Here is a 26,587-nt window from a genome sequence, read left to right on the forward strand (position 1 = left end):
CATGAATCCGGTCGGAAGGTGTTTACTGGCCGTGAGCTACCCTTGGTGCACAAATATCGTTCCGACGATAACTTTTGATCCGCCCGTCAGATCGTGGCGATTCTTATATTGATTCGGGGGTACTCGGGAAGATTCTTCGCGCGATGACAGCCCTGGCGGTCATCCGGCTTCCCGACATGCTCGGATCGTCCATCCGGTGTCATCTAGCAGGATTTTTTCGCACTTTCATTTAAACGGACTTCGTACGACAGTGCGAGTGGAAACTCTTTATTACTTTGACAATGGAGAGGCATGCTGGGTGCGATCATACCAGCACAAATGCACTGGATCCCATCAGAACTCCGAAGTTAAGCGTGCTTGGGCGAGAGTAGTACTAGGATGGGTGACCTCCTGGGAAGTCCTCGTGTTGCACCCCTGTCACTTTTTTCGGCTATCTACCACTTTTTTCGAACAATCTTTCGGTTCTGGAACATCGATGCGAACTGAAACGCACGTTTAGTGCGTCGCCTCCTACGTTTCGGTTCGGATCTTTTTATTTTCTTCCGGATGGTGAATTCAAAGACGTCCGGTCTTTATTATGGCGGGGTGATAGTGTCGTTTGATTCGATAAACGGAATTCGTTCTGACATTTCATTTGCGGTCAAATTATAGCGGGGGTTTGTTTAGATTCAGTGACGTACAGGCTATAGCGGATGAGTGTACTAGTGGATGCGAGTCATGAATCCGGTCGGAAGGTGTTTACTGGCCGTGAGCTACCCTTGGTGCACAAATATCGTTCCGACGATAACTTTTGATCCGCCCGTCAGATCGTAGCGATTCTTATATTGATTCGGGGGTACTCGGGAAGATTCATCGCGCGATGACAGCCCTGGCGGTCATCCGGCTTCCCGACATGCTCGGATCGTCCATCCGGTGTCATCTAGCAGGATTTTTTCGCACTTTCATTTAAACGGACTTCATACGACAATGCGAGTGGAAACTCTTTATTACTTTGACAATGGAGAGGCATGCTGGGTGCGATCATACCAGCACAAATGCACTGGCTCCCATCAGAACTCCGAAGTTAAGCGTGCTTGGGCGAGAGTAGTACTAGGATGGGTGACCTCCTGGGAAGTCCTCGTGTTGCACCCCTGTCACTTTTTTCGGCTATCTACCACTTTTTTCGAACAATCTTTCGGTTCTGGAACATCGATGCGAACTGAAACGCACGTTTAGTGCGTCGCCTCCTACGTTTCGGTTCGGATCTTTTTATTTTCTTCCGGATGGTGAATTCAAACACGTCCGGTCTTTATTATGGCGGGGTGATAGTGTCGTTTGATTCGATAAACGGAATTCGTTCTGACATTTCATTTGCGGTCAAATTATAGCGGGGGTTTGTTTAGATTCAGTGACGTACAGGCTATAGCGGATGAGTGTACTAGTGGATGCGAGTCATGAATCCGGTCGGAAGGTGTTTACTGGCCGTGAGCTACCCTTGGTGCACAAATATCGTTCCGACGATAACTTTTGATCCGCCCGTCAGATCGTGGCGATTCTTATATTGATTCGGGGGTACTCGGGAAGATCCATCGCGCGATGACAGCCCTGGCGGTCATCCGGCTTCCCGACATGCTCGGATCGTCCATCCGGTGTCATCTAGCAGGATTTTTTCGCACTTTCATTTAAACGGACTTCGTACGACAATGCGAGTGGAAACTCTTTATTACTTTGACAATGGAGAGGCATGCTGGGTGCGATCATACCAGCACAAATGCACTGGATCCCATCAGAACTCCGAAGTTAAGCGTGCTTGGGCGAGAGTAGTACTAGGATGGGTGACCTCCTGGGAAGTCCTCGTGTTGCACCCCTGTCACTTTTTTCGGCTATCTACCACTTTTTTCGAACAATCTTTCGGTTCTGGAACATCGATGCGAACTGAAACGCACGTTTAGTGCGTCGCCTCCTACGTTTCGGTTCGGATCTTTTTATTTTCTTCCGGATGGTGAATTCAAACACGTCCGGTCTTTATTATGGCGGGGTGATAGTGTCGTTTGATTCGATAAACGGAATTCGTTCTGACATTTCATTTGCGGTCAAATTATAGCGGGGGTTTGTTTAGATTCAGTGACGTACAGGCTTTAGCGGATGAGTGTACTAGTGGATGCGAGTCATGAATCCGGTCGGAAGGTGTTTACTGGCCGTGAGCTACCCTTGGTGCACAAATATCGTTCCGACGATAACTTTTGATCCGCCCGTCAGATCGTGGCGATTCTTATATTGATTCGGGGGTACTCGGGAAGATCCATCGCGCGATGACAGCCGTGGCAGTCATCCGGCTTCCCGACATGCTCGGATCGTCCATCCGGTGTCATCTAGCAGGATTTTTTCGCACTTTCATTTAAACGGACTTCGTACGACAATGCGAGTGGAAACTCTTTATTACTTTGACAATGGAGAGGCATGCTGGGTGCGATCATACCAGCACAAATGCACTGGATCCCATCAGAACTCCGAAGTTAAGCGTGCTTGGGCGAGAGTAGTACTAGGATGGGTGACCTCCTGGGAAGTCCTCGTGTTGCACCCCTGTCACTTTTTTCGGCTATCTACCACTTTTTTCGAACAATCTTTCGGTTCTGGAACATCGATGCGAACTGAAACGCACGTTTAGTGCGTCGCCTCTTACGTTTCGGTTCGGATCTTTTTATTTTCTTCCGGATGGTGAATTCAAAGACGTCCGGTCTTTATTATGGCGGGGTGATAGTGTCGTTTGATTCGATAAACGGAATTCGTTCTGACATTTCATTTGCGGTCAAATTATAGCGGGGGTTTGTTTAGATTCAGTGACGTACAGGCTATAGCGGATGAGTGTACTAGTGGATGCGAGTCATGAATCCGGTCGGAAGGTGTTTACTGGCCGTGAGCTACCCTTGGTGCACAAATATCGTTCCGACGATAACTTTTGATCCGCCCGTCAGATCGTAGCGATTCTTATATTGATTCGGGGGTACTCGGGAAGATTCATCGCGCGATGACAGCCCTGGCGGTCATCCGGCTTCCCGACATGCTCGGATCGTCCATCCGGTGTCATCTAGCAGGATTTTTTCGCACTTTCATTTAAACGGACTTCATACGACAATGCGAGTGGAAACTCTTTATTACTTTGACAATGGAGAGGCATGCTGGGTGCGATCATACCAGCACAAATGCACTGGCTCCCATCAGAACTCCGAAGTTAAGCGTGCTTGGGCGAGAGTAGTACTAGGATGGGTGACCTCCTGGGAAGTCCTCGTGTTGCACCCCTGTCACTTTTTTCGGCTATCTACCACTTTTTTCGAACAATCTTTCGGTTCTGGAACATCGATGCGAACTGAAACGCACGTTTAGTGCGTCGCCTCCTACGTTTCGGTTCGGATCTTTTTATTTTCTTCCGGATGGTGAATTCAAAGACGTCCGGTCTTTATTATGGCGGGGTGATAGTGTCGTTTGATTCGATAAACGGAATTCGTTCTGACATTTCATTTGCTGTCAAATTATAGCGGGGGTTTGTTCAGATTCAGTGACGTACAGGCTATAGCGGATGAGTGTACTAGTGGATGCGAGTCATGAATCCGGTCGGAAGGTGTTTACTGGCCGTGAGCTACCCTTGGTGCACAAATATCGTTCCGACGATAACTTTTGATCCGCCCGTCAGATCGTGGCGATTCTTATATTAATTCGGGGGTACTCGAGAAGATTCATCGCGCGATGACAGCCCGGGCGGTCATCCGGCTTTCCGACATGCTCGGATCGTCCATCCGGTGTCATCTAGCAGGATTTTTTCGCACTTTCATTTAAACGGACTTCGTACGACAGTGCGAGTGGAAACTCTTTATTACTTTGACAATGGAGAGGCATGCTGGGTGCGATCATACCAGCACAAATGCACTGGATCCCATCAGAACTCCGAAGTTAAGCGTGCTTGGGCGAGAGTAGTACTAGGATGGGTGACCTCCTGGGAAGTCCTCGTGTTGCACCCCTGTCACTTTTTTCGGCTATCTACCACTTTTTTCGAACAATCTTTCGGTTCTGGAACATCGATGCGAACTGAAACGCACGTTTAGTGCGTCGCCTCCTACGTTTCGGTTCGGATCTTTTTATTTTCTTCCGGATGGTGAATTCAAAGACGTCCGGTCTTTATTATGGCGGGGTGATAGTGTCGTTTGATTCGATAAACGGAATTCGTTCTGACATTTCATTTGCGGTCAAATTATAGCGGGGGTTTGTTTAGATTCAGTGACGTACAGGCTATAGCGGATGAGTGTACTAGTGGATGCGAGTCATGAATCCGGTCGGAAGGTGTTTACTGGCCGTGAGCTACCCTTGGTGCACAAATATCGTTCCGACGATAACTTTTGATCCGCCCGTCAGATCGTAGCGATTCTTATATTGATTCGGGGGTACTCGGGAAGATTCATCGCGCGATGACAGCCCTGGCGGTCATCCGGCTTCCCGACATGCTCGGATCGTCCATCCGGTGTCATCTAGCAGGATTTTTTCGCACTTTCATTTAAACGGACTTCATACGACAATGCGAGTGGAAACTCTTTATTACTTTGACAATGGAGAGGCATGCTGGGTGCGATCATACCAGCACAAATGCACTGGCTCCCATCAGAACTCCGAAGTTAAGCGTGCTTGGGCGAGAGTAGTACTAGGATGGGTGACCTCCTGGGAAGTCCTCGTGTTGCACCCCTGTCACTTTTTTCGGCTATCTACCACTTTTTTCGAACAATCTTTCGGTTCTGGAACATCGATGCGAACTGAAACGCACGTTTAGTGCGTCGCCTCCTACGTTTCGGTTCGGATCTTTTTATTTTCTTCCGGATGGTGAATTCAAAGACGTCCGGTCTTTATTATGGCGGGGTGATAGTGTCGTTTGATTCGATAAACGGAATTCGTTCTGACATTTCATTTGCGGTCAAATTATAGCGGGGGTTTGTTCAGATTCAGTGACGTACAGGCTATAGCGGATGAGTGTACTAGTGGATGCGAGTCATGAATCCGGTCGGAAGGTGTTTACTGGCCGTGAGCTACCCTTGGTGCACAAATATCGTTCCGACGATAACTTTTGATCCGCCCGTCAGATCGTGGCGATTCTTATATTGATTCGGGGGTACTCGAGAAGATTCATCGCGCGATGACAGCCCGGGCGGTCATCCGGCTTTCCGACATGCTCGGATCGTCCATCCGGTGTCATCTAGCAGGATTTTTTCGCACTTTCATTTAAACGGACTTCGTACGACAGTGCGAGTGGAAACTCTTTATTACTTTGACAATGGAGAGGCATGCTGGGTGCGATCATACCAGCACAAATGCACTGGATCCCATCAGAACTCCGAAGTTAAGCGTGCTTGGGCGAGAGTAGTACTAGGATGGGTGACCTCCTGGGAAGTCCTCGTGTTGCACCCCTGTCACTTTTTTCGGCTATCTACCACTTTTTTCGAACAATCTTTCGGTTCTGGAACATCGATGCGAACTGAAACGCACGTTTAGTGCGTCGCCTCCTACGTTTCGGTTCGGATCTTTTTATTTTCTTCCGGATGGTGAATTCAAACACGTCCGGTCTTTATTATGGCGGGGTGATAGTGTCGTTTGATTCGATAAACGGAATTCGTTCTGACATTTCATTTGCGGTCAAATTATAGCGGGGGTTTGTTTAGATTCAGTGACGTACAGGCTTTAGCGGATGAGTGTACTAGTGGATGCGAGTCATGAATCCGGTCGGAAGGTGTTTACTGGCCGTGAGCTACCCTTGGTGCACAAATATCGTTCCGACGATAACTTTTGATCCGCCCGTCAGATCGTAGCGATTCTTATGTTGATTCGGGGGTACTCGGGAAGATTCATCGCGCGATGACAGCCCTGGCGGTCATCCGGCTTCCCGACATGCTCGGATCGTCCATCCGGTGTCATCTAGCAGGATTTTTTCGCACTTTCATTTAAACGGACTTCATACGACAATGCGAGTGGAAACTCTTTATTACTTTGACAATGGAGAGGCATGCTGGGTGCGATCATACCAGCACAAATGCACTGGATCCCATCAGAACTCCGAAGTTAAGCGTGCTTGGGCGAGAGTAGTACTAGGATGGGTGACCTCCTGGGAAGTCCTCGTGTTGCACCCCTGTCACTTTTTTCGGCTATCTACCACTTTTTTCGAACAATCTTTCGGTTCTGGAACATCGATGCGAACTGAAACGCACGTTTAGTGCGACGCCTCCTACGTTTCGGTTCCGATCTTTTTATTTTCTTCCGGATGGTGAATTAAAATACGTCCGGTCTTTATTATGGCGGGGTGATAGTGTCGTTTGATTCGATAAACGGAATTCGTTCTGACATTTCATTTGCGGTCAAATTATAGCGGGGGTTTGTTTAGATTCAGTGACGTACAGGCAATAGCGGATGAGTGTACTAGTGGATGCGAGTCATGAATCCGGTCGGAAGGTGTTTACTGGCCGTGAGCTACCCTTGGTGCACAAATATCGTTCCGACGATAACTTTTGATCCGCCCGTCAGATCGTGGCGATTCTTATATTGATTCGGGGGTACTCGGGAAGATTCTTCGCGCGATGACAGCCCTGGCGGTCATCCGGCTTCCCGACATGCTCGGATCGTCCATCCGGTGTCATCTAGCAGGATTTTTTCGCACTTTCATTTAAACGGACTTCGTACGACAGTGCGAGTGGAAACTCTTTATTACTTTGACAATGGAGAGGCATGCTGGGTGCGATCATACCAGCACAAATGCACTGGATCCCATCAGAACTCCGAAGTTAAGCGTGCTTGGGCGAGAGTAGTACTAGGATGGGTGACCTCCTGGGAAGTCCTCGTGTTGCACCCCTGTCACTTTTTTCGGCTATCTACCACTTTTTTCGAACAATCTTTCGGTTCTGGAACATCGATGCGAACTGAAACGCACGTTTAGTGCGTCGCCTCCTACGTTTCGGTTCGGATCTTTTTATTTTCTTCCGGATGGTGAATTCAAAGACGTCCGGTCTTTATTATGGCGGGGTGATAGTGTCGTTTGATTCGATAAACGGAATTCGTTCTGACATTTCATTTGCGGTCAAATTATAGCGGGGGTTTGTTTAGATTCAGTGACGTACAGGCTATAGCGGATGAGTGTACTAGTGGATGCGAGTCATGAATCCGGTCGGAAGGTGTTTACTGGCCGTGAGCTACCCTTGGTGCACAAATATCGTTCCGACGATAACTTTTGATCCGCCCGTCAGATCGTAGCGATTCTTATATTGATTCGGGGGTACTCGGGAAGATTCATCGCGCGATGACAGCCCTGGCGGTCATCCGGCTTCCCGACATGCTCGGATCGTCCATCCGGTGTCATCTAGCAGGATTTTTTCGCACTTTCATTTAAACGGACTTCATACGACAATGCGAGTGGAAACTCTTTATTACTTTGACAATGGAGAGGCATGCTGGGTGCGATCATACCAGCACAAATGCACTGGCTCCCATCAGAACTCCGAAGTTAAGCGTGCTTGGGCGAGAGTAGTACTAGGATGGGTGACCTCCTGGGAAGTCCTCGTGTTGCACCCCTGTCACTTTTTTCGGCTATCTACCACTTTTTTCGAACAATCTTTCGGTTCTGGAACATCGATGCGAACTGAAACGCACGTTTAGTGCGTCGCCTCCTACGTTTCGGTTCGGATCTTTTTATTTTCTTCCGGATGGTGAATTCAAACACGTCCGGTCTTTATTATGGCGGGGTGATAGTGTCGTTTGATTCGATAAACGGAATTCGTTCTGACATTTCATTTGCGGTCAAATTATAGCGGGGGTTTGTTTAGATTCAGTGACGTACAGGCTATAGCGGATGAGTGTACTAGTGGATGCGAGTCATGAATCCGGTCGGAAGGTGTTTACTGGCCGTGAGCTACCCTTGGTGCACAAATATCGTTCCGACGATAACTTTTGATCCGCCCGTCAGATCGTGGCGATTCTTATATTGATTCGGGGGTACTCGGGAAGATCCATCGCGCGATGACAGCCCTGGCGGTCATCCGGCTTCCCGACATGCTCGGATCGTCCATCCGGTGTCATCTAGCAGGATTTTTTCGCACTTTCATTTAAACGGACTTCGTACGACAATGCGAGTGGAAACTCTTTATTACTTTGACAATGGAGAGGCATGCTGGGTGCGATCATACCAGCACAAATGCACTGGATCCCATCAGAACTCCGAAGTTAAGCGTGCTTGGGCGAGAGTAGTACTAGGATGGGTGACCTCCTGGGAAGTCCTCGTGTTGCACCCCTGTCACTTTTTTCGGCTATCTACCACTTTTTTCGAACAATCTTTCGGTTCTGGAACATCGATGCGAACTGAAACGCACGTTTAGTGCGTCGCCTCCTACGTTTCGGTTCGGATCTTTTTATTTTCTTCCGGATGGTGAATTCAAACACGTCCGGTCTTTATTATGGCGGGGTGATAGTGTCGTTTGATTCGATAAACGGAATTCGTTCTGACATTTCATTTGCGGTCAAATTATAGCGGGGGTTTGTTTAGATTCAGTGACGTACAGGCTTTAGCGGATGAGTGTACTAGTGGATGCGAGTCATGAATCCGGTCGGAAGGTGTTTACTGGCCGTGAGCTACCCTTGGTGCACAAATATCGTTCCGACGATAACTTTTGATCCGCCCGTCAGATCGTGGCGATTCTTATATTGATTCGGGGGTACTCGGGAAGATCCATCGCGCGATGACAGCCGTGGCAGTCATCCGGCTTCCCGACATGCTCGGATCGTCCATCCGGTGTCATCTAGCAGGATTTTTTCGCACTTTCATTTAAACGGACTTCGTACGACAATGCGAGTGGAAACTCTTTATTACTTTGACAATGGAGAGGCATGCTGGGTGCGATCATACCAGCACAAATGCACTGGATCCCATCAGAACTCCGAAGTTAAGCGTGCTTGGGCGAGAGTAGTACTAGGATGGGTGACCTCCTGGGAAGTCCTCGTGTTGCACCCCTGTCACTTTTTTCGGCTATCTACCACTTTTTTCGAACAATCTTTCGGTTCTGGAACATCGATGCGAACTGAAACGCACGTTTAGTGCGTCGCCTCTTACGTTTCGGTTCGGATCTTTTTATTTTCTTCCGGATGGTGAATTCAAAGACGTCCGGTCTTTATTATGGCGGGGTGATAGTGTCGTTTGATTCGATAAACGGAATTCGTTCTGACATTTCATTTGCGGTCAAATTATAGCGGGGGTTTGTTTAGATTCAGTGACGTACAGGCTATAGCGGATGAGTGTACTAGTGGATGCGAGTCATGAATCCGGTCGGAAGGTGTTTACTGGCCGTGAGCTACCCTTGGTGCACAAATATCGTTCCGACGATAACTTTTGATCCGCCCGTCAGATCGTAGCGATTCTTATATTGATTCGGGGGTACTCGGGAAGATTCATCGCGCGATGACAGCCCTGGCGGTCATCCGGCTTCCCGACATGCTCGGATCGTCCATCCGGTGTCATCTAGCAGGATTTTTTCGCACTTTCATTTAAACGGACTTCATACGACAATGCGAGTGGAAACTCTTTATTACTTTGACAATGGAGAGGCATGCTGGGTGCGATCATACCAGCACAAATGCACTGGCTCCCATCAGAACTCCGAAGTTAAGCGTGCTTGGGCGAGAGTAGTACTAGGATGGGTGACCTCCTGGGAAGTCCTCGTGTTGCACCCCTGTCACTTTTTTCGGCTATCTACCACTTTTTTCGAACAATCTTTCGGTTCTGGAACATCGATGCGAACTGAAACGCACGTTTAGTGCGTCGCCTCCTACGTTTCGGTTCGGATCTTTTTATTTTCTTCCGGATGGTGAATTCAAAGACGTCCGGTCTTTATTATGGCGGGGTGATAGTGTCGTTTGATTCGATAAACGGAATTCGTTCTGACATTTCATTTGCTGTCAAATTATAGCGGGGGTTTGTTCAGATTCAGTGACGTACAGGCTATAGCGGATGAGTGTACTAGTGGATGCGAGTCATGAATCCGGTCGGAAGGTGTTTACTGGCCGTGAGCTACCCTTGGTGCACAAATATCGTTCCGACGATAACTTTTGATCCGCCCGTCAGATCGTGGCGATTCTTATATTAATTCGGGGGTACTCGAGAAGATTCATCGCGCGATGACAGCCCGGGCGGTCATCCGGCTTTCCGACATGCTCGGATCGTCCATCCGGTGTCATCTAGCAGGATTTTTTCGCACTTTCATTTAAACGGACTTCGTACGACAGTGCGAGTGGAAACTCTTTATTACTTTGACAATGGAGAGGCATGCTGGGTGCGATCATACCAGCACAAATGCACTGGATCCCATCAGAACTCCGAAGTTAAGCGTGCTTGGGCGAGAGTAGTACTAGGATGGGTGACCTCCTGGGAAGTCCTCGTGTTGCACCCCTGTCACTTTTTTCGGCTATCTACCACTTTTTTCGAACAATCTTTCGGTTCTGGAACATCGATGCGAACTGAAACGCACGTTTAGTGCGTCGCCTCCTACGTTTCGGTTCGGATCTTTTTATTTTCTTCCGGATGGTGAATTCAAAGACGTCCGGTCTTTATTATGGCGGGGTGATAGTGTCGTTTGATTCGATAAACGGAATTCGTTCTGACATTTCATTTGCGGTCAAATTATAGCGGGGGTTTGTTTAGATTCAGTGACGTACAGGCTATAGCGGATGAGTGTACTAGTGGATGCGAGTCATGAATCCGGTCGGAAGGTGTTTACTGGCCGTGAGCTACCCTTGGTGCACAAATATCGTTCCGACGATAACTTTTGATCCGCCCGTCAGATCGTAGCGATTCTTATATTGATTCGGGGGTACTCGGGAAGATTCATCGCGCGATGACAGCCCTGGCGGTCATCCGGCTTCCCGACATGCTCGGATCGTCCATCCGGTGTCATCTAGCAGGATTTTTTCGCACTTTCATTTAAACGGACTTCATACGACAATGCGAGTGGAAACTCTTTATTACTTTGACAATGGAGAGGCATGCTGGGTGCGATCATACCAGCACAAATGCACTGGCTCCCATCAGAACTCCGAAGTTAAGCGTGCTTGGGCGAGAGTAGTACTAGGATGGGTGACCTCCTGGGAAGTCCTCGTGTTGCACCCCTGTCACTTTTTTCGGCTATCTACCACTTTTTTCGAACAATCTTTCGGTTCTGGAACATCGATGCGAACTGAAACGCACGTTTAGTGCGTCGCCTCCTACGTTTCGGTTCGGATCTTTTTATTTTCTTCCGGATGGTGAATTCAAAGACGTCCGGTCTTTATTATGGCGGGGTGATAGTGTCGTTTGATTCGATAAACGGAATTCGTTCTGACATTTCATTTGCGGTCAAATTATAGCGGGGGTTTGTTCAGATTCAGTGACGTACAGGCTATAGCGGATGAGTGTACTAGTGGATGCGAGTCATGAATCCGGTCGGAAGGTGTTTACTGGCCGTGAGCTACCCTTGGTGCACAAATATCGTTCCGACGATAACTTTTGATCCGCCCGTCAGATCGTGGCGATTCTTATATTGATTCGGGGGTACTCGAGAAGATTCATCGCGCGATGACAGCCCGGGCGGTCATCCGGCTTTCCGACATGCTCGGATCGTCCATCCGGTGTCATCTAGCAGGATTTTTTCGCACTTTCATTTAAACGGACTTCGTACGACAGTGCGAGTGGAAACTCTTTATTACTTTGACAATGGAGAGGCATGCTGGGTGCGATCATACCAGCACAAATGCACTGGATCCCATCAGAACTCCGAAGTTAAGCGTGCTTGGGCGAGAGTAGTACTAGGATGGGTGACCTCCTGGGAAGTCCTCGTGTTGCACCCCTGTCACTTTTTTCGGCTATCTACCACTTTTTTCGAACAATCTTTCGGTTCTGGAACATCGATGCGAACTGAAACGCACGTTTAGTGCGTCGCCTCCTACGTTTCGGTTCGGATCTTTTTATTTTCTTCCGGATGGTGAATTCAAACACGTCCGGTCTTTATTATGGCGGGGTGATAGTGTCGTTTGATTCGATAAACGGAATTCGTTCTGACATTTCATTTGCGGTCAAATTATAGCGGGGGTTTGTTTAGATTCAGTGACGTACAGGCTTTAGCGGATGAGTGTACTAGTGGATGCGAGTCATGAATCCGGTCGGAAGGTGTTTACTGGCCGTGAGCTACCCTTGGTGCACAAATATCGTTCCGACGATAACTTTTGATCCGCCCGTCAGATCGTAGCGATTCTTATGTTGATTCGGGGGTACTCGGGAAGATTCATCGCGCGATGACAGCCGTGGCGGTCATCCGGCTTCCCGACATGCTCGGATCGTCCATCCGGTGTCATCTAGCAGGATTTTTTCGCACTTTCATTTAAACGGACTTCATACGACAATGCGAGTGGAAACTCTTTATTACTTTGACAATGGAGAGGCATGCTGGGTGCGATCATACCAGCACAAATGCACTGGATCCCATCAGAACTCCGAAGTTAAGCGTGCTTGGGCGAGAGTAGTACTAGGATGGGTGACCTCCTGGGAAGTCCTCGTGTTGCACCCCTGTCACTTTTTTCGGCTATCTACCACTTTTTTCGAACAATCTTTCGGTTCTGGAACATCGATGCGAACTGAAACGCACGTTTAGTGCGACGCCTCCTACGTTTCGGTTCCGATCTTTTTATTTTCTTCCGGATGGTGAATTAAAATACGTCCGGTCTTTATTATGGCGGGGTGATAGTGTCGTTTGATTCGATAAACGGAATTCGTTCTGACATTTCATTTGCGGTCAAATTATAGCGGGGGTTTGTTTAGATTCAGTGACGTACAGGCAATAGCGGATGAGTGTACTAGTGGATGCGAGTCATGAATCCGGTCGGAAGGTGTTTACTGGCCGTGAGCTACCCTTGGTGCACAAATATCGTTCCGACGATAACTTTTGATCCGCCCGTCAGATCGTGGCGATTCTTATATTGATTCGGGGGTACTCGGGAAGATTCTTCGCGCGATGACAGCCCTGGCGGTCATCCGGCTTCCCGACATGCTCGGATCGTCCATCCGGTGTCATCTAGCAGGATTTTTTCGCACTTTCATTTAAACGGACTTCGTACGACAGTGCGAGTGGAAACTCTTTATTACTTTGACAATGGAGAGGCATGCTGGGTGCGATCATACCAGCACAAATGCACTGGATCCCATCAGAACTCCGAAGTTAAGCGTGCTTGGGCGAGAGTAGTACTAGGATGGGTGACCTCCTGGGAAGTCCTCGTGTTGCACCCCTGTCACTTTTTTCGGCTATCTACCACTTTTTTCGAACAATCTTTCGGTTCTGGAACATCGATGCGAACTGAAACGCACGTTTAGTGCGTCGCCTCCTACGTTTCGGTTCGGATCTTTTTATTTTCTTCCGGATGGTGAATTCAAAGACGTCCGGTCTTTATTATGGCGGGGTGATAGTGTCGTTTGATTCGATAAACGGAATTCGTTCTGACATTTCATTTGCGGTCAAATTATAGCGGGGGTTTGTTTAGATTCAGTGACGTACAGGCTATAGCGGATGAGTGTACTAGTGGATGCGAGTCATGAATCCGGTCGGAAGGTGTTTACTGGCCGTGAGCTACCCTTGGTGCACAAATATCGTTCCGACGATAACTTTTGATCCGCCCGTCAGATCGTAGCGATTCTTATATTGATTCGGGGGTACTCGGGAAGATTCATCGCGCGATGACAGCCCTGGCGGTCATCCGGCTTCCCGACATGCTCGGATCGTCCATCCGGTGTCATCTAGCAGGATTTTTTCGCACTTTCATTTAAACGGACTTCATACGACAATGCGAGTGGAAACTCTTTATTACTTTGACAATGGAGAGGCATGCTGGGTGCGATCATACCAGCACAAATGCACTGGCTCCCATCAGAACTCCGAAGTTAAGCGTGCTTGGGCGAGAGTAGTACTAGGATGGGTGACCTCCTGGGAAGTCCTCGTGTTGCACCCCTGTCACTTTTTTCGGCTATCTACCACTTTTTTCGAACAATCTTTCGGTTCTGGAACATCGATGCGAACTGAAACGCACGTTTAGTGCGTCGCCTCCTACGTTTCGGTTCGGATCTTTTTATTTTCTTCCGGATGGTGAATTCAAACACGTCCGGTCTTTATTATGGCGGGGTGATAGTGTCGTTTGATTCGATAAACGGAATTCGTTCTGACATTTCATTTGCGGTCAAATTATAGCGGGGGTTTGTTTAGATTCAGTGACGTACAGGCTATAGCGGATGAGTGTACTAGTGGATGCGAGTCATGAATCCGGTCGGAAGGTGTTTACTGGCCGTGAGCTACCCTTGGTGCACAAATATCGTTCCGACGATAACTTTTGATCCGCCCGTCAGATCGTGGCGATTCTTATATTGATTCGGGGGTACTCGGGAAGATCCATCGCGCGATGACAGCCCTGGCGGTCATCCGGCTTCCCGACATGCTCGGATCGTCCATCCGGTGTCATCTAGCAGGATTTTTTCGCACTTTCATTTAAACGGACTTCGTACGACAATGCGAGTGGAAACTCTTTATTACTTTGACAATGGAGAGGCATGCTGGGTGCGATCATACCAGCACAAATGCACTGGATCCCATCAGAACTCCGAAGTTAAGCGTGCTTGGGCGAGAGTAGTACTAGGATGGGTGATCTCCTGGGAAGTCCTCGTGTTGCACCCCTGTCACTTTTTTCGGCTATCTACCACTTTTTTCGAACAATCTTTCGGTTCTGGAACATCGATGCGAACTGAAACGCACGTTTAGTGCGTCGCCTCCTACGTTTCGGTTCGGATCTTTTTATTTTCTTCCGGATGGTGAATTCAAACACGTCCGGTCTTTATTATGGCGGGGTGATAGTGTCGTTTGATTCGATAAACGGAATTCGTTCTGACATTTCATTTGCGGTCAAATTATAGCGGGGGTTTGTTTAGATTCAGTGACGTACAGGCTTTAGCGGATGAGTGTACTAGTGGATGCGAGTCATGAATCCGGTCGGAAGGTGTTTACTGGCCGTGAGCTACCCTTGGTGCACAAATATCGTTCCGACGATAACTTTTGATCCGCCCGTCAGATCGTGGCGATTCTTATATTGATTCGGGGGTACTCGGGAAGATTCTTCGCGCGATGACAGCCGTGGCAGTCATCCGGCTTCCCGACATGCTCGGATCGTCCATCCGGTGTCATCTAGCAGGATTTTTTCGCACTTTCATTTAAACGGACTTCGTACGACAATGCGAGTGGAAACTCTTTATTACTTTGACAATGGAGAGGCATGCTGGGTGCGATCATACCAGCACAAATGCACTGGATCCCATCAGAACTCCGAAGTTAAGCGTGCTTGGGCGAGAGTAGTACTAGGATGGGTGACCTCCTGGGAAGTCCTCGTGTTGCACCCCTGTCACTTTTTTCGGCTATCTACCACTTTTTTCGAACAATCTTTCGGTTCTGGAACATCGATGCGAACTGAAACGCACGTTTAGTGCGTCGCCTCCTACGTTTCGGTTCGGATCTTTTTATTTTCTTCCGGATGGTGAATTCAAAGACGTCCGGTCTTTATTATGGCGGGGTGATAGTGTCGTTTGATTCGATAAACGGAATTCGTTCTGACATTTCATTTGCGGTCAAATTATAGCGGGGGTTTGTTTAGATTCAGTGACGTACAGGCTATAGCGGATGAGTGTACTAGTGGATGCGAGTCATGAATCCGGTCGGAAGGTGTTTACTGGCCGTGAGCTACCCTTGGTGCACAAATATCGTTCCGACGATAACTTTTGATCCGCCCGTCAGATCGTAGCGATTCTTATGTTGATTCGGGGGTACTCGGGAAGATCCATCGCGCGATGACCTGGCCGTCATCCGGCTTCCCGACATGCTCGGATCGTCCATCCGGTGTCATCTAGCAGGATTTTTTCGCACTTTCATTTAAACGGACTTCGTACGACAGTGCGAGTGAAAACTCTTTATTACTTTGACAATGGAGAGGCATGCTGGGTGCGATCATACCAGCACAAATGCACTGGATCCCATCAGAACTCCGAAGTTAAGCGTGCTTGGGCGAGAGTAGTACTAGGATGGGTGACCTCCTGGGAAGTCCTCGTGTTGCACCCCTGTCACTTTTTTCGGCTATCTACCACTTTTTTTCGAACAATCTTTCGGTTCTGGAACATCGATGCGAACTGAAACGCACGTTTAGTGCGTCGCCTCCTACGTTTCGGTTCGGATCTTTTTATTTTCTTCCGGATGGTGAATTCAAATACGTCCGGTCTTTATTATGGCGGGGTGATAGTGTCGTTTGATTCGATAAACGGAATTCGTTCTGACATTTCATTTGCGGTCAAATTATAGCGGGGGTTTGTTCAGATTCAGTGACGTACAGGCTATAGCGGATGAGTGTACTAGTGGATGCGAGTCATGAATCTGGTCGGAAGGTGTTTACTGGCCGTGAGCTACCCTTGGTGCACAAATATCGTTCCGACGATAACTTTTGATCCGCCCGTCAGATCGTGGCGATTCTTATATTGATTCGGGGGTACTCGGGAAGATTCTTCGCGCGATGACAGCCTTGGCGGTCATCCGGCTTCCCGACATGCTCGGATCGTCCATCCGGTGTCATCTAGCAGGATTTTTTCGCACTTTCATTTAAACGGACTTCGTACGACAGTGCGAGTGGAAACTCTTTATTACTTTGACAATGGAGAGGCATGCTGGGTGCGATCATACCAGCACAAATGCACTGGATCCCATCAGAACTCCGAAGTTAAGCGTGCTTGGGCGAGAGTAGTACTAGGATGGGTGACCTCCTGGGAAGTCCTCGTGTTGCACCCCTGTCACTTTTTTCGGCTATCTACCACTTTTTTCGAACAATCTTTCGGTTCTGGAACATCGATGCGAACTGAAACGCACGTTTAGTGCGACGCCTCCTACGTTTCGGTTCCGATCTTTTTATTTTCTTCCGGATGGTGAATTAAAATACGTCCGGTCTTTATTATGGCGGGGTGATAGTGTCGTTTGATTCGATAAACGGAATTCGTTCTGACATTTCATTTGCGGTCAAATTATAGCGGGGGTTTGTTTAGATTCAGTGACGTACAGGCAATAGCGGATGAGTGTACTAGTGGATGCGAGTCATGAATCCGGTCGGAAGGTGTTTACTGGCCGTGAGCTACCCTTGGTGCACAAATATCGTTCCGACGATAACTTTTGATCCGCCCGTCAGATCGTGGCGATTCTTATATTGATTCGGGGGTACTCGGGAAGATTCTTCGCGCGATGACAGCCCTGGCGGTCATCCGGCTTCCCGACATGCTCGGATCGTCCATCCGGTGTCATCTAGCAGGATTTTTTCGCACTTTCATTTAAACGGACTTCGTACGACAGTGCGAGTGGAAACTCTTTATTACTTTGACAATGGAGAGGCATGCTGGGTGCGATCATACCAGCACAAATGCACTGGATCCCATCAGAACTCCGAAGTTAAGCGTGCTTGGGCGAGAGTAGTACTAGGATGGGTGACCTCCTGGGAAGTCCTCGTGTTGCACCCCTGTCACTTTTTTCGGCTATCTACCACTTTTTTCGAACAATCTTTCGGTTCTGGAACATCGATGCGAACTGAAACGCACGTTTAGTGCGTCGCCTCCTACGTTTCGGTTCGGATCTTTTTATTTTCTTCCGGATGGTGAATTCAAAGACGTCCGGTCTTTATTATGGCGGGGTGATAGTGTCGTTTGATTCGATAAACGGAATTCGTTCTGACATTTCATTTGCGGTCAAATTATAGCGGGGGTTTGTTTAGATTCAGTGACGTACAGGCTATAGCGGATGAGTGTACTAGTGGATGCGAGTCATGAATCCGGTCGGAAGGTGTTTACTGGCCGTGAGCTACCCTTGGTGCACAAATATCGTTCCGACGATAACTTTTGATCCGCCCGTCAGATCGTAGCGATTCTTATGTTGATTCGGGGGTACTCGGGAAGATTCATCGCGCGATGACAGCCCTGGCGGTCATCCGGCTTCCCGACATGCTCGGATCGTCCATCCGGTGTCATCTAGCAGGATTTTTTCGCACTTTCATTTAAACGGACTTCGTACGACAATGCGAGTGGAAACTCTTTATTACTTTGACAATGGAGAGGCATGCTGGGTGCGATCATACCAGCACAAATGCACTGGCTCCCATCAGAACTCCGAAGTTAAGCGTGCTTGGGCGAGAGTAGTACTAGGATGGGTGACCTCCTGGGAAGTCCTCGTGTTGCACCCCTGTCACTTTTTTCGGCTATCTACCACTTTTTTCGAACAATCTTTCGGTTCTGGAACATCGATGCGAACTGAAACGCACGTTTAGTGCGTCGCCTCCTACGTTTCGGTTCGGATCTTTTTATTTTCTTCCGGATGGTGAATTCAAACACGTCTGGTCTTTATTATGGCGGGGTGATAGTGTCGTTTGATTCAATAAACGGAATTCGTTCTGACATTTCATTTGCGGTCAAATTATAGCGGGGGTTTGTTTAGATTCAGTGACGTACAGGCTATAGCGGATGAGTGTACTAGTGGATGCGAGTCATGAATCCGGTCGGAAGGTGTTTACTGGCCGTGAGCTACCCTTGGTGCACAAATATCGTTCCGACGATAACTTTTGATCCGCCCGTCAGATCGTGGCGATTCTTATATTGATTCGGGGGTACTCGGGAAGATCCATCGCGCGATGACAGCCTTGGCGGTCATCCGGCTTCCCGACATGCTCGGATCGTCCATCCGGTGTCATCTAGCAGGATTTTTTCGCACTTTCATTTAAACGGACTTCGTACGACAGTGCGAGTGGAAACTCTTTATTACTTTGACAATGGAGAGGCATGCTGGGTGCGATCATACCAGCACAAATGCACTGGATCCCATCAGAACTCCGAAGTTAAGCGTGCTTGGGCGAGAGTAGTACTAGGATGGGTGACCTCCTGGGAAGTCCTCGTGTTGCACCCCTGTCACTTTTTTCGGCTATCTACCACTTTTTTCGAACAATCTTTCGGTTCTGGAACATCGATGCGAACTGAAACGCACGTTTAGTGCGACGCCTCCTACGTTTCGGTTCCGATCTTTTTATTTTCTTCCGGATGGTGAATTAAAATACGTCCGGTCTTTATTATGGCGGGGTGATAGTGTCGTTTGATTCGATAAACGGAATTCGTTCTGACATTTCATTTGCGGTCAAATTATAGCGGGGGTTTGTTTAGATTCAGTGACGTACAGGCAATAGCGGATGAGTGTACTAGTGGATGCGAGTCATGAATCCGGTCGGAAGGTGTTTACTGGTCGTGAGCTACCCTTGGTGCACAAATATCGTTCCGACGATAACTTTTGATCCGCCCGTCAGATCGTGGCGATTCTTATATTGATTCGGGGGTACTCGGGAAGATTCTTCGCGCGATGACAGCCTTGGCGGTCATCCGGCTTCCCGACATGCTCGGATCGTCCATCCGGTGTCATCTAGCAGGATTTTTTCGCACTTTCATTTAAACGGACTTCGTACGACAGTGCGAGTGGAAACTCTTTATTACTTTGACAATGGAGAGGCATGCTGGGTGCGATCATACCAGCACAAATGCACTGGATCCCATCAGAACTCCGAAGTTAAGCGTGCTTGGGCGAGAGTAGTACTAGGATGGGTGACCTCCTGGGAAGTCCTCGTGTTGCACCCCTGTCACTTTTTTCGGCTATCTACCACTTTTTTCGAACAATCTTTCGGTTCTGGAACATCGATGCGAACTGAAACGCACGTTTAGTGCGTCGCCTCCTACGTTTCGGTTCGGATCTTTTTATTTTCTTCCGGATGGTGAATTCAAAGACGTCCGGTCTTTATTATGGCGGGGTGATAGTGTCGTTTGATTCGATAAACGGAATTCGTTCTGACATTTCATTTGCGGTCAAATTATAGCGGGGGTTTGTTTAGATTCAGTGACGTACAGGCTATAGCGGATGAGTGTACTAGTGGATGCGAGTCATGAATCCGGTCGGAAGGTGTTTACTGGCCGTGAGCTACCCTTGGTGCACAAATATCGTTCCGACGATAACTTTTGATCCGCCCGTCAGATCGTAGCGATTCTTATGTTGATTCGGGGGTACTCGGGAAGATTCATCGCGCGATGACAGCCCTGGCGGTCATTCGGCTTCCCGACATGCTCGGATCGTCCATCCGGTGTCATCTAGCAGGATTTTTTCGCACTTTCATTTAAACGGACTTCGTACGACAATGCGAGTGGAAACTCTTTATTACTTTGACAATGGAGAGGCATGCTGGGTGCGATCATACCAGCACAAATGCACTGGCTCCCATCAGAACTCCGAAGTTAAGCGTGCTTGGGCGAGAGTAGTACTAGGATGGGTGACCTCCTGGGAAGTCCTCGTGTTGCACCCCTGTCACTTTTTTCGGCTATCTACCACTTTTTTCGAACAATCTTTCGGTTCTGGAACATCGATGCGAACTGAAACGCACGTTTAGTGCGTCGCCTCCTACGTTTCGGTTCGGATCTTTTTATTTTCTTCCGGATGGTGAATTCAAACACGTCCGGTCTTTATTATGGCGGGGTGATAGTGTCGTTTGATTCGATAAACGGAATTCGTTCTGACATTTCATTTGCGGTCAAATTATAGCGGGGGTTTGTTTAGATTCAGTGACGTACAGGCTATAGCGGATGAGTGTACTAGTGGATGCGAGTCATGAATCCGGTCGGAAGGTGTTTACTGGCCGTGAGCTACCCTTGGTGCACAAATATTGTTCCGACGATAACTTTTGATCCGCCCGTCAGATCGTGGCGATTCTTATATTGATTCGGGGGTACTCGGGAAGATCCATCGCGCGATGACAGCCCTGGCGGTCATCCGGCTTCCCGACATGCTCGGATCGTCCATCCGGTGTCATCTAGCAGGATTTTTTCGCACTTTCATTTAAACGGACTTCGTACGACAGTGCGAGTGGAAACTCTTTATTACTTTGACAATGGAGAGGCATGCTGGGTGCGATCATACCAGCACAAATGCACTGGATCCCATCAGAACTCCGAAGTTAAGCGTGCTTGGGCGAGAGTAGTACTAGGATGGGTGACCTCCTGGGAAGTCCTCGTGTTGCACCCCTGTCACTTTTTTCGGCTATCTACCACTTTTTTTCGAACAATCTTTCGGTTCTGGAACATCGATGCGAACTGAAACGCACGTTTAGTGCGTCGCCTCCTACGTTTCGGTTCGGATCTTTTTATTTTCTTCCGGATGGTGAATTCAAATACGTCCGGTCTTTATTATGGCGGGGTGATAGTGTCGTTTGATTCGATAAACGGAATTCGTTCTGACATTTCATTTGCGGTCAAATTATAGCGGGGGTTTGTTCAGATTCAGTGACGTACAGGCTATAGCGGATGAGTGTACTAGTGGATGCGAGTCATGAATCCGGTCGGAAGGTGTTTACTGGCCGTGAGCTACCCTTGGTGCACAAATATCGTTCCGACGATAACTTTTGATCCGCCCGTCAGATCGTGGCGATTCTTATATTGATTCGGGGGTACTCGGGAAGATTCTTCGCGCGATGACAGCCTTGGCGGTCATCCGGCTTCCCGACATGCTCGGATCGTCCATCCGGTGTCATCTAGCAGGATTTTTTCGCACTTTCATTTAAACGGACTTCGTACGACAATGCGAGTGGAAACTCTTTATTACTTTGACAATGGAGAGGCATGCTGGGTGCGATCATACCAGCACAAATGCACTGGATCCCATCAGAACTCCGAAGTTAAGCGTGCTTGGGCGAGAGTAGTACTAGGATGGGTGACCTCCTGGGAAGTCCTCGTGTTGCACCCCTGTCACTTTTTTCGGCTATCTACCACTTTTTTCGAACAATCTTTCGGTTCTGGAACATCGATGCGAACTGAAACGCACGTTTAGTGCGTCGCCTCCTACGTTTCGGTTCGGATCTTTTTATTTTCTTCCGGATGGTGAATTCAAAGACGTCCGGTCTTTATTATGGCGGGGTGATAGTGTCGTTTGATTCGATAAACGGAATTCGTTCTGACATTTCATTTGCGGTCAAATTATAGCGGGGGTTTGTTTAGATTCAGTGACGTACAGGCTATAGCGGATGAGTGTACTAGTGGATGCGAGTCATGAATCCGGTCGGAAGGTGTTTACTGGCCGTGAGCTACCCTTGGTGCACAAATATCGTTCCGACGATAACTTTTGATCCGCCCGTCAGATCGTAGCGATTCTTATGTTGATTCGGGGGTACTCGGGAAGATTCATCGCGCGATGACAGCCCTGGCGGTCATTCGGCTTCCCGACATGCTCGGATCGTCCATCCGGTGTCATCTAGCAGGATTTTTTCGCACTTTCATTTAAACGGACTTCGTACGACAATGCGAGTGGAAACTCTTTATTACTTTGACAATGGAGAGGCATGCTGGGTGCGATCATACCAGCACAAATGCACTGGCTCCCATCAGAACTCCGAAGTTAAGCGTGCTTGGGCGAGAGTAGTACTAGGATGGGTGACCTCCTGGGAAGTCCTCGTGTTGCACCCCTGTCACTTTTTTCGGCTATCTACCACTTTTTTCGAACAATCTTTCGGTTCTGGAACATCGATGCGAACTGAAACGCACGTTTAGTGCGTCGCCTCCTACGTTTCGGTTCGGATCTTTTTATTTTCTTCCGGATGGTGAATTCAAACACGTCCGGTCTTTATTATGGCGGGGTGATAGTGTCGTTTGATTCGATAAACGGAATTCGTTCTGACATTTCATTTGCGGTCAAATTATAGCGGGGGTTTGTTTAGATTCAGTGACGTACAGGCTATAGCGGATGAGTGTACTAGTGGATGCGAGTCATGAATCCGGTCGGAAGGTGTTTACTGGCCGTGAGCTACCCTTGGTGCACAAATATTGTTCCGACGATAACTTTTGATCCGCCCGTCAGATCGTGGCGATTCTTATATTGATTCGGGGGTACTCGGGAAGATCCATCGCGCGATGACAGCCCTGGCGGTCATCCGGCTTCCCGACATGCTCGGATCGTCCATCCGGTGTCATCTAGCAGGATTTTTTCGCACTTTCATTTAAACGGACTTCGTACGACAGTGCGAGTGGAAACTCTTTATTACTTTGACAATGGAGAGGCATGCTGGGTGCGATCATACCAGCACAAATGCACTGGATCCCATCAGAACTCCGAAGTTAAGCGTGCTTGGGCGAGAGTAGTACTAGGATGGGTGACCTCCTGGGAAGTCCTCGTGTTGCACCCCTGTCACTTTTTTCGGCTATCTACCACTTTTTTTCGAACAATCTTTCGGTTCTGGAACATCGATGCGAACTGAAACGCACGTTTAGTGCGTCGCCTCCTACGTTTCGGTTCGGATCTTTTTATTTTCTTCCGGATGGTGAATTCAAATACGTCCGGTCTTTATTATGGCGGGGTGATAGTGTCGTTTGATTCGATAAACGGAATTCGTTCTGACATTTCATTTGCGGTCAAATTATAGCGGGGGTTTGTTCAGATTCAGTGACGTACAGGCTATAGCGGATGAGTGTACTAGTGGATGCGAGTCATGAATCCGGTCGGAAGGTGTTTACTGGCCGTGAGCTACCCTTGGTGCACAAATATCGTTCCGACGATAACTTTTGATCCGCCCGTCAGATCGTGGCGATTCTTATATTGATTCGGGGGTACTCGGGAAGATTCTTCGCGCGATGACAGCCTTGGCGGTCATCCGGCTTCCCGACATGCTCGGATCGTCCATCCGGTGTCATCTAGCAGGATTTTTTCGCACTTTCATTTAAACGGACTTCGTACGACAATGCGAGTGGAAACTCTTTATTACTTTGACAATGGAGAGGCATGCTGGGTGCGATCATACCAGCACAAATGCACTGGATCCCATCAGAACTCCGAAGTTAAGCGTGCTTGGGCGAGAGTAGTACTAGGATGGGTGACCTCCTGGGAAGTCCTCGTGTTGCACCCCTGTCACTTTTTTCGGCTATCTACCACTTTTTTCGAACAATCTTTCGGTTCTGGAACATCGATGCGAACTGAAACGCACGTTTAGTGCGTCGCCTCCTACGTTTCGGTTCGGATCTTTTTATTTTCTTCCGGATGGTGAATTCAAACACGTCCGGTCTTTATTATGGCGGGGTGATAGTGTCGTTTGATTCGATAAACGGAATTCGTTCTGACATTTCATTTGCGGTCAAATTATAGCGGGGGTTTGTTTAGATTCAGTGACGTACAGGCTATAGCGGATGAGTGTACTAGTGGATGCGAGTCATGAATCCGGTCGGAAGGTGTTTACTGGCCGTGAGCTACCCTTGGTGCACAAATATCGTTCCGACGATAACTTTTGATCCGCCCGTCAGATCGTAGCGATTCTTATATTGATTCGGGGGTACTAGGGAAGATTCATCGCGCGATGACAGCCCTGGCGGTTATCCGGCTTCCCGACATGCTCGGATCGTCCATCCGGTGTCATCTAGCAGGATTTTTTCGCACTTTCATTTAAACGGACTTCGTACGACAATGCGAGTGGAAACTCTTTATTACTTTGACAATGGAGAGGCATGCTGGGTGCGATCATACCAGCACAAATGCACTGGATCCCATCAGAACTCCGAAGTTAAGCGTGCTTGGGCGAGAGTAGTACTAGGATGGGTGACCTCCTGGGAAGTCCTCGTGTTGCACCCCTGTCACTTTTTTCGGCTATCTACCACTTTTTTCGAACAATCTTTCGGTTCTGGAACATCGATGCGAACTGAAACGCACGTTTAGTGCGTCGCCTCCTACGTTTCGGTTCGGATCTTTTTATTTTCTTCCGGATGGTGAATTCAAAGACGTCCGGTCTTTATTATGGCGGGGTGATAGTGTCGTTTGATTCGATAAACGGAATTCGTTCTGACATTTCATTTGCGGTCAAATTATAGCGGGGGTTTGTTTAGATTCAGTGACGTACAGGCTTTAGCGGATGAGTGTACTAGTGGATGCGAGTCATGAATCCGGTCGGAAGGTGTTTACTGGCCGTGAGCTACCCTTGGTGCACAAATATCGTTCCGACGATAACTTTTGATCCGCCCGTCAGATCGTGGCGATTCTTATATTGATTCGGGGGTACTCGGGAAGATTCATCGCGCGATGACAGCCCTGGCGGTCATCCGGCTTCCCGACATGCTCGGATCGTCCATCCGGTGTCATCTAGCAGGATTTTTTCGCACTTTCATTTAAACGGACTTCGTACGACAGTGCGAGTGGAAACTCTTTATTACTTTGACAATGGAGAGGCATGCTGGGTGCGATCATACCAGCACAAATGCACTGGATCCCATCAGAACTCCGAAGTTAAGCGTGCTTGGGCGAGAGTAGTACTAGGATGGGTGACCTCCTGGGAAGTCCTCGTGTTGCACCCCTGTCACTTTTTTCGGCTATCTACCACTTTTTTTCGAACAATCTTTCGGTTCTGGAACATCGATGCGAACTGAAACGCACGTTTAGTGCGTCGCCTCCTACGTTTCGGTTCGGATCTTTTTATTTTCTTCCGGATGGTGAATTCAAATACGTCCGGTCTTTATTATGGCGGGGTGATAGTGTCGTTTGATTCGATAAACGGAATTCGTTCTGACATTTCATTTGCGGTCAAATTATAGCGGGGGTTTGTTCAGATTCAGTGACGTACAGGCTATAGCGGATGAGTGTACTAGTGGATGCGAGTCATGAATCCGGTCGGAAGGTGTTTACTGGCCGTGAGCTACCCTTGGTGCACAAATATCGTTCCGACGATAACTTTTGATCCGCCCGTCAGATCGTGGCGATTCTTATATTGATTCGGGGGTACTCGGGAAGATTCTTCGCGCGATGACAGCCTTGGCGGTCATCCGGCTTCCCGACATGCTCGGATCGTCCATCCGGTGTCATCTAGCAGGATTTTTTCGCACTTTCATTTAAACGGACTTCGTACGACAATGCGAGTGGAAACTCTTTATTACTTTGACAATGGAGAGGCATGCTGGGTGCGATCATACCAGCACAAATGCACTGGATCCCATCAGAACTCCGAAGTTAAGCGTGCTTGGGCGAGAGTAGTACTAGGATGGGTGACCTCCTGGGAAGTCCTCGTGTTGCACCCCTGTCACTTTTTTCGGCTATCTACCACTTTTTTCGAACAATCTTTCGGTTCTGGAACATCGATGCGAACTGAAACGCACGTTTAGTGCGTCGCCTCCTACGTTTCGGTTCGGATCTTTTTATTTTCTTCCGGATGGTGAATTCAAACACGTCCGGTCTTTATTATGGCGGGGTGATAGTGTCGTTTGATTCGATAAACGGAATTCGTTCTGACATTTCATTTGCGGTCAAATTATAGCGGGGGTTTGTTTAGATTCAGTGACGTACAGGCTATAGCGGATGAGTGTACTAGTGGATGCGAGTCATGAATCCGGTCGGAAGGTGTTTACTGGCCGTGAGCTACCCTTGGTGCACAAATATCGTTCCGACGATAACTTTTGATCCGCCCGTCAGATCGT

The 26,587-nt window shown here is 48.4% G+C and overlaps 37 non-coding genes across 37 annotated transcripts; all 37 read left to right on the plus strand.

The window, feature by feature from the left end:
• The first annotated feature begins 296 nt into the window (after positions 1–296).
• Positions 297–415, plus strand: LOC143871627 (5S ribosomal RNA). Its single transcript, XR_013246390.1, has one exon. It is a non-coding gene; the product is annotated as a 5S ribosomal RNA (ribosomal RNA).
• Positions 416–1,012: 597 nt separating this feature from the next.
• Positions 1,013–1,131, plus strand: LOC143874213 (5S ribosomal RNA). Its single transcript, XR_013248901.1, has one exon. It is a non-coding gene; the product is annotated as a 5S ribosomal RNA (ribosomal RNA).
• Positions 1,132–1,728: 597 nt separating this feature from the next.
• Positions 1,729–1,847, plus strand: LOC143871628 (5S ribosomal RNA). Its single transcript, XR_013246391.1, has one exon. It is a non-coding gene; the product is annotated as a 5S ribosomal RNA (ribosomal RNA).
• Positions 1,848–2,444: 597 nt separating this feature from the next.
• LOC143871629 (5S ribosomal RNA) lies at positions 2,445–2,563 on the plus strand. The gene has a single exon (XR_013246392.1). It is a non-coding gene; the product is annotated as a 5S ribosomal RNA (ribosomal RNA).
• Positions 2,564–3,160: 597 nt separating this feature from the next.
• LOC143874215 (5S ribosomal RNA) lies at positions 3,161–3,279 on the plus strand. The gene has a single exon (XR_013248903.1). It is a non-coding gene; the product is annotated as a 5S ribosomal RNA (ribosomal RNA).
• A 597-nt stretch (positions 3,280–3,876) lies between these two features.
• LOC143871631 (5S ribosomal RNA) lies at positions 3,877–3,995 on the plus strand. Its single transcript, XR_013246394.1, has one exon. It is a non-coding gene; the product is annotated as a 5S ribosomal RNA (ribosomal RNA).
• A 597-nt stretch (positions 3,996–4,592) lies between these two features.
• LOC143874216 (5S ribosomal RNA) lies at positions 4,593–4,711 on the plus strand. The gene has a single exon (XR_013248904.1). It is a non-coding gene; the product is annotated as a 5S ribosomal RNA (ribosomal RNA).
• Positions 4,712–5,308: 597 nt separating this feature from the next.
• LOC143871632 (5S ribosomal RNA) lies at positions 5,309–5,427 on the plus strand. The gene has a single exon (XR_013246395.1). It is a non-coding gene; the product is annotated as a 5S ribosomal RNA (ribosomal RNA).
• Positions 5,428–6,024: 597 nt separating this feature from the next.
• Positions 6,025–6,143, plus strand: LOC143871633 (5S ribosomal RNA). The gene has a single exon (XR_013246396.1). It is a non-coding gene; the product is annotated as a 5S ribosomal RNA (ribosomal RNA).
• Positions 6,144–6,740: 597 nt separating this feature from the next.
• On the plus strand, positions 6,741–6,859 carry LOC143871634 (5S ribosomal RNA). Its single transcript, XR_013246397.1, has one exon. It is a non-coding gene; the product is annotated as a 5S ribosomal RNA (ribosomal RNA).
• Positions 6,860–7,456: 597 nt separating this feature from the next.
• On the plus strand, positions 7,457–7,575 carry LOC143874217 (5S ribosomal RNA). Its single transcript, XR_013248905.1, has one exon. It is a non-coding gene; the product is annotated as a 5S ribosomal RNA (ribosomal RNA).
• A 597-nt stretch (positions 7,576–8,172) lies between these two features.
• LOC143871635 (5S ribosomal RNA) lies at positions 8,173–8,291 on the plus strand. Its single transcript, XR_013246398.1, has one exon. It is a non-coding gene; the product is annotated as a 5S ribosomal RNA (ribosomal RNA).
• A 597-nt stretch (positions 8,292–8,888) lies between these two features.
• On the plus strand, positions 8,889–9,007 carry LOC143871637 (5S ribosomal RNA). Its single transcript, XR_013246400.1, has one exon. It is a non-coding gene; the product is annotated as a 5S ribosomal RNA (ribosomal RNA).
• A 597-nt stretch (positions 9,008–9,604) lies between these two features.
• Positions 9,605–9,723, plus strand: LOC143874218 (5S ribosomal RNA). Its single transcript, XR_013248906.1, has one exon. It is a non-coding gene; the product is annotated as a 5S ribosomal RNA (ribosomal RNA).
• A 597-nt stretch (positions 9,724–10,320) lies between these two features.
• LOC143871639 (5S ribosomal RNA) lies at positions 10,321–10,439 on the plus strand. Its single transcript, XR_013246401.1, has one exon. It is a non-coding gene; the product is annotated as a 5S ribosomal RNA (ribosomal RNA).
• A 597-nt stretch (positions 10,440–11,036) lies between these two features.
• LOC143874219 (5S ribosomal RNA) lies at positions 11,037–11,155 on the plus strand. The gene has a single exon (XR_013248907.1). It is a non-coding gene; the product is annotated as a 5S ribosomal RNA (ribosomal RNA).
• A 597-nt stretch (positions 11,156–11,752) lies between these two features.
• Positions 11,753–11,871, plus strand: LOC143871640 (5S ribosomal RNA). The gene has a single exon (XR_013246402.1). It is a non-coding gene; the product is annotated as a 5S ribosomal RNA (ribosomal RNA).
• Positions 11,872–12,468: 597 nt separating this feature from the next.
• Positions 12,469–12,587, plus strand: LOC143871641 (5S ribosomal RNA). The gene has a single exon (XR_013246403.1). It is a non-coding gene; the product is annotated as a 5S ribosomal RNA (ribosomal RNA).
• A 597-nt stretch (positions 12,588–13,184) lies between these two features.
• LOC143871642 (5S ribosomal RNA) lies at positions 13,185–13,303 on the plus strand. The gene has a single exon (XR_013246404.1). It is a non-coding gene; the product is annotated as a 5S ribosomal RNA (ribosomal RNA).
• A 597-nt stretch (positions 13,304–13,900) lies between these two features.
• Positions 13,901–14,019, plus strand: LOC143874220 (5S ribosomal RNA). Its single transcript, XR_013248908.1, has one exon. It is a non-coding gene; the product is annotated as a 5S ribosomal RNA (ribosomal RNA).
• Positions 14,020–14,616: 597 nt separating this feature from the next.
• LOC143873485 (5S ribosomal RNA) lies at positions 14,617–14,735 on the plus strand. The gene has a single exon (XR_013248193.1). It is a non-coding gene; the product is annotated as a 5S ribosomal RNA (ribosomal RNA).
• A 597-nt stretch (positions 14,736–15,332) lies between these two features.
• Positions 15,333–15,451, plus strand: LOC143871644 (5S ribosomal RNA). Its single transcript, XR_013246406.1, has one exon. It is a non-coding gene; the product is annotated as a 5S ribosomal RNA (ribosomal RNA).
• A 593-nt stretch (positions 15,452–16,044) lies between these two features.
• Positions 16,045–16,163, plus strand: LOC143871645 (5S ribosomal RNA). The gene has a single exon (XR_013246407.1). It is a non-coding gene; the product is annotated as a 5S ribosomal RNA (ribosomal RNA).
• Positions 16,164–16,761: 598 nt separating this feature from the next.
• On the plus strand, positions 16,762–16,880 carry LOC143871646 (5S ribosomal RNA). Its single transcript, XR_013246408.1, has one exon. It is a non-coding gene; the product is annotated as a 5S ribosomal RNA (ribosomal RNA).
• A 597-nt stretch (positions 16,881–17,477) lies between these two features.
• On the plus strand, positions 17,478–17,596 carry LOC143871647 (5S ribosomal RNA). The gene has a single exon (XR_013246409.1). It is a non-coding gene; the product is annotated as a 5S ribosomal RNA (ribosomal RNA).
• Positions 17,597–18,193: 597 nt separating this feature from the next.
• LOC143874221 (5S ribosomal RNA) lies at positions 18,194–18,312 on the plus strand. Its single transcript, XR_013248909.1, has one exon. It is a non-coding gene; the product is annotated as a 5S ribosomal RNA (ribosomal RNA).
• Positions 18,313–18,909: 597 nt separating this feature from the next.
• LOC143871648 (5S ribosomal RNA) lies at positions 18,910–19,028 on the plus strand. The gene has a single exon (XR_013246410.1). It is a non-coding gene; the product is annotated as a 5S ribosomal RNA (ribosomal RNA).
• A 597-nt stretch (positions 19,029–19,625) lies between these two features.
• LOC143871650 (5S ribosomal RNA) lies at positions 19,626–19,744 on the plus strand. The gene has a single exon (XR_013246411.1). It is a non-coding gene; the product is annotated as a 5S ribosomal RNA (ribosomal RNA).
• A 597-nt stretch (positions 19,745–20,341) lies between these two features.
• On the plus strand, positions 20,342–20,460 carry LOC143874222 (5S ribosomal RNA). The gene has a single exon (XR_013248910.1). It is a non-coding gene; the product is annotated as a 5S ribosomal RNA (ribosomal RNA).
• A 597-nt stretch (positions 20,461–21,057) lies between these two features.
• Positions 21,058–21,176, plus strand: LOC143871651 (5S ribosomal RNA). Its single transcript, XR_013246412.1, has one exon. It is a non-coding gene; the product is annotated as a 5S ribosomal RNA (ribosomal RNA).
• Positions 21,177–21,774: 598 nt separating this feature from the next.
• Positions 21,775–21,893, plus strand: LOC143871652 (5S ribosomal RNA). The gene has a single exon (XR_013246413.1). It is a non-coding gene; the product is annotated as a 5S ribosomal RNA (ribosomal RNA).
• Positions 21,894–22,490: 597 nt separating this feature from the next.
• On the plus strand, positions 22,491–22,609 carry LOC143874223 (5S ribosomal RNA). The gene has a single exon (XR_013248911.1). It is a non-coding gene; the product is annotated as a 5S ribosomal RNA (ribosomal RNA).
• Positions 22,610–23,206: 597 nt separating this feature from the next.
• On the plus strand, positions 23,207–23,325 carry LOC143871653 (5S ribosomal RNA). Its single transcript, XR_013246414.1, has one exon. It is a non-coding gene; the product is annotated as a 5S ribosomal RNA (ribosomal RNA).
• A 598-nt stretch (positions 23,326–23,923) lies between these two features.
• On the plus strand, positions 23,924–24,042 carry LOC143871654 (5S ribosomal RNA). Its single transcript, XR_013246415.1, has one exon. It is a non-coding gene; the product is annotated as a 5S ribosomal RNA (ribosomal RNA).
• A 597-nt stretch (positions 24,043–24,639) lies between these two features.
• LOC143871657 (5S ribosomal RNA) lies at positions 24,640–24,758 on the plus strand. The gene has a single exon (XR_013246417.1). It is a non-coding gene; the product is annotated as a 5S ribosomal RNA (ribosomal RNA).
• A 597-nt stretch (positions 24,759–25,355) lies between these two features.
• LOC143871658 (5S ribosomal RNA) lies at positions 25,356–25,474 on the plus strand. The gene has a single exon (XR_013246418.1). It is a non-coding gene; the product is annotated as a 5S ribosomal RNA (ribosomal RNA).
• Positions 25,475–26,072: 598 nt separating this feature from the next.
• LOC143871659 (5S ribosomal RNA) lies at positions 26,073–26,191 on the plus strand. The gene has a single exon (XR_013246419.1). It is a non-coding gene; the product is annotated as a 5S ribosomal RNA (ribosomal RNA).
• Positions 26,192–26,587: the final 396 nt, after the last annotated feature.

This window comes from Tasmannia lanceolata, unplaced genomic scaffold (assembly GCF_043159265.1).
Source record: "Tasmannia lanceolata isolate RefF3 unplaced genomic scaffold, GAP_Taslan_0.1 ptg000003l, whole genome shotgun sequence".
Taxonomy (NCBI): domain Eukaryota; kingdom Viridiplantae; phylum Streptophyta; class Magnoliopsida; order Canellales; family Winteraceae; genus Tasmannia; species Tasmannia lanceolata.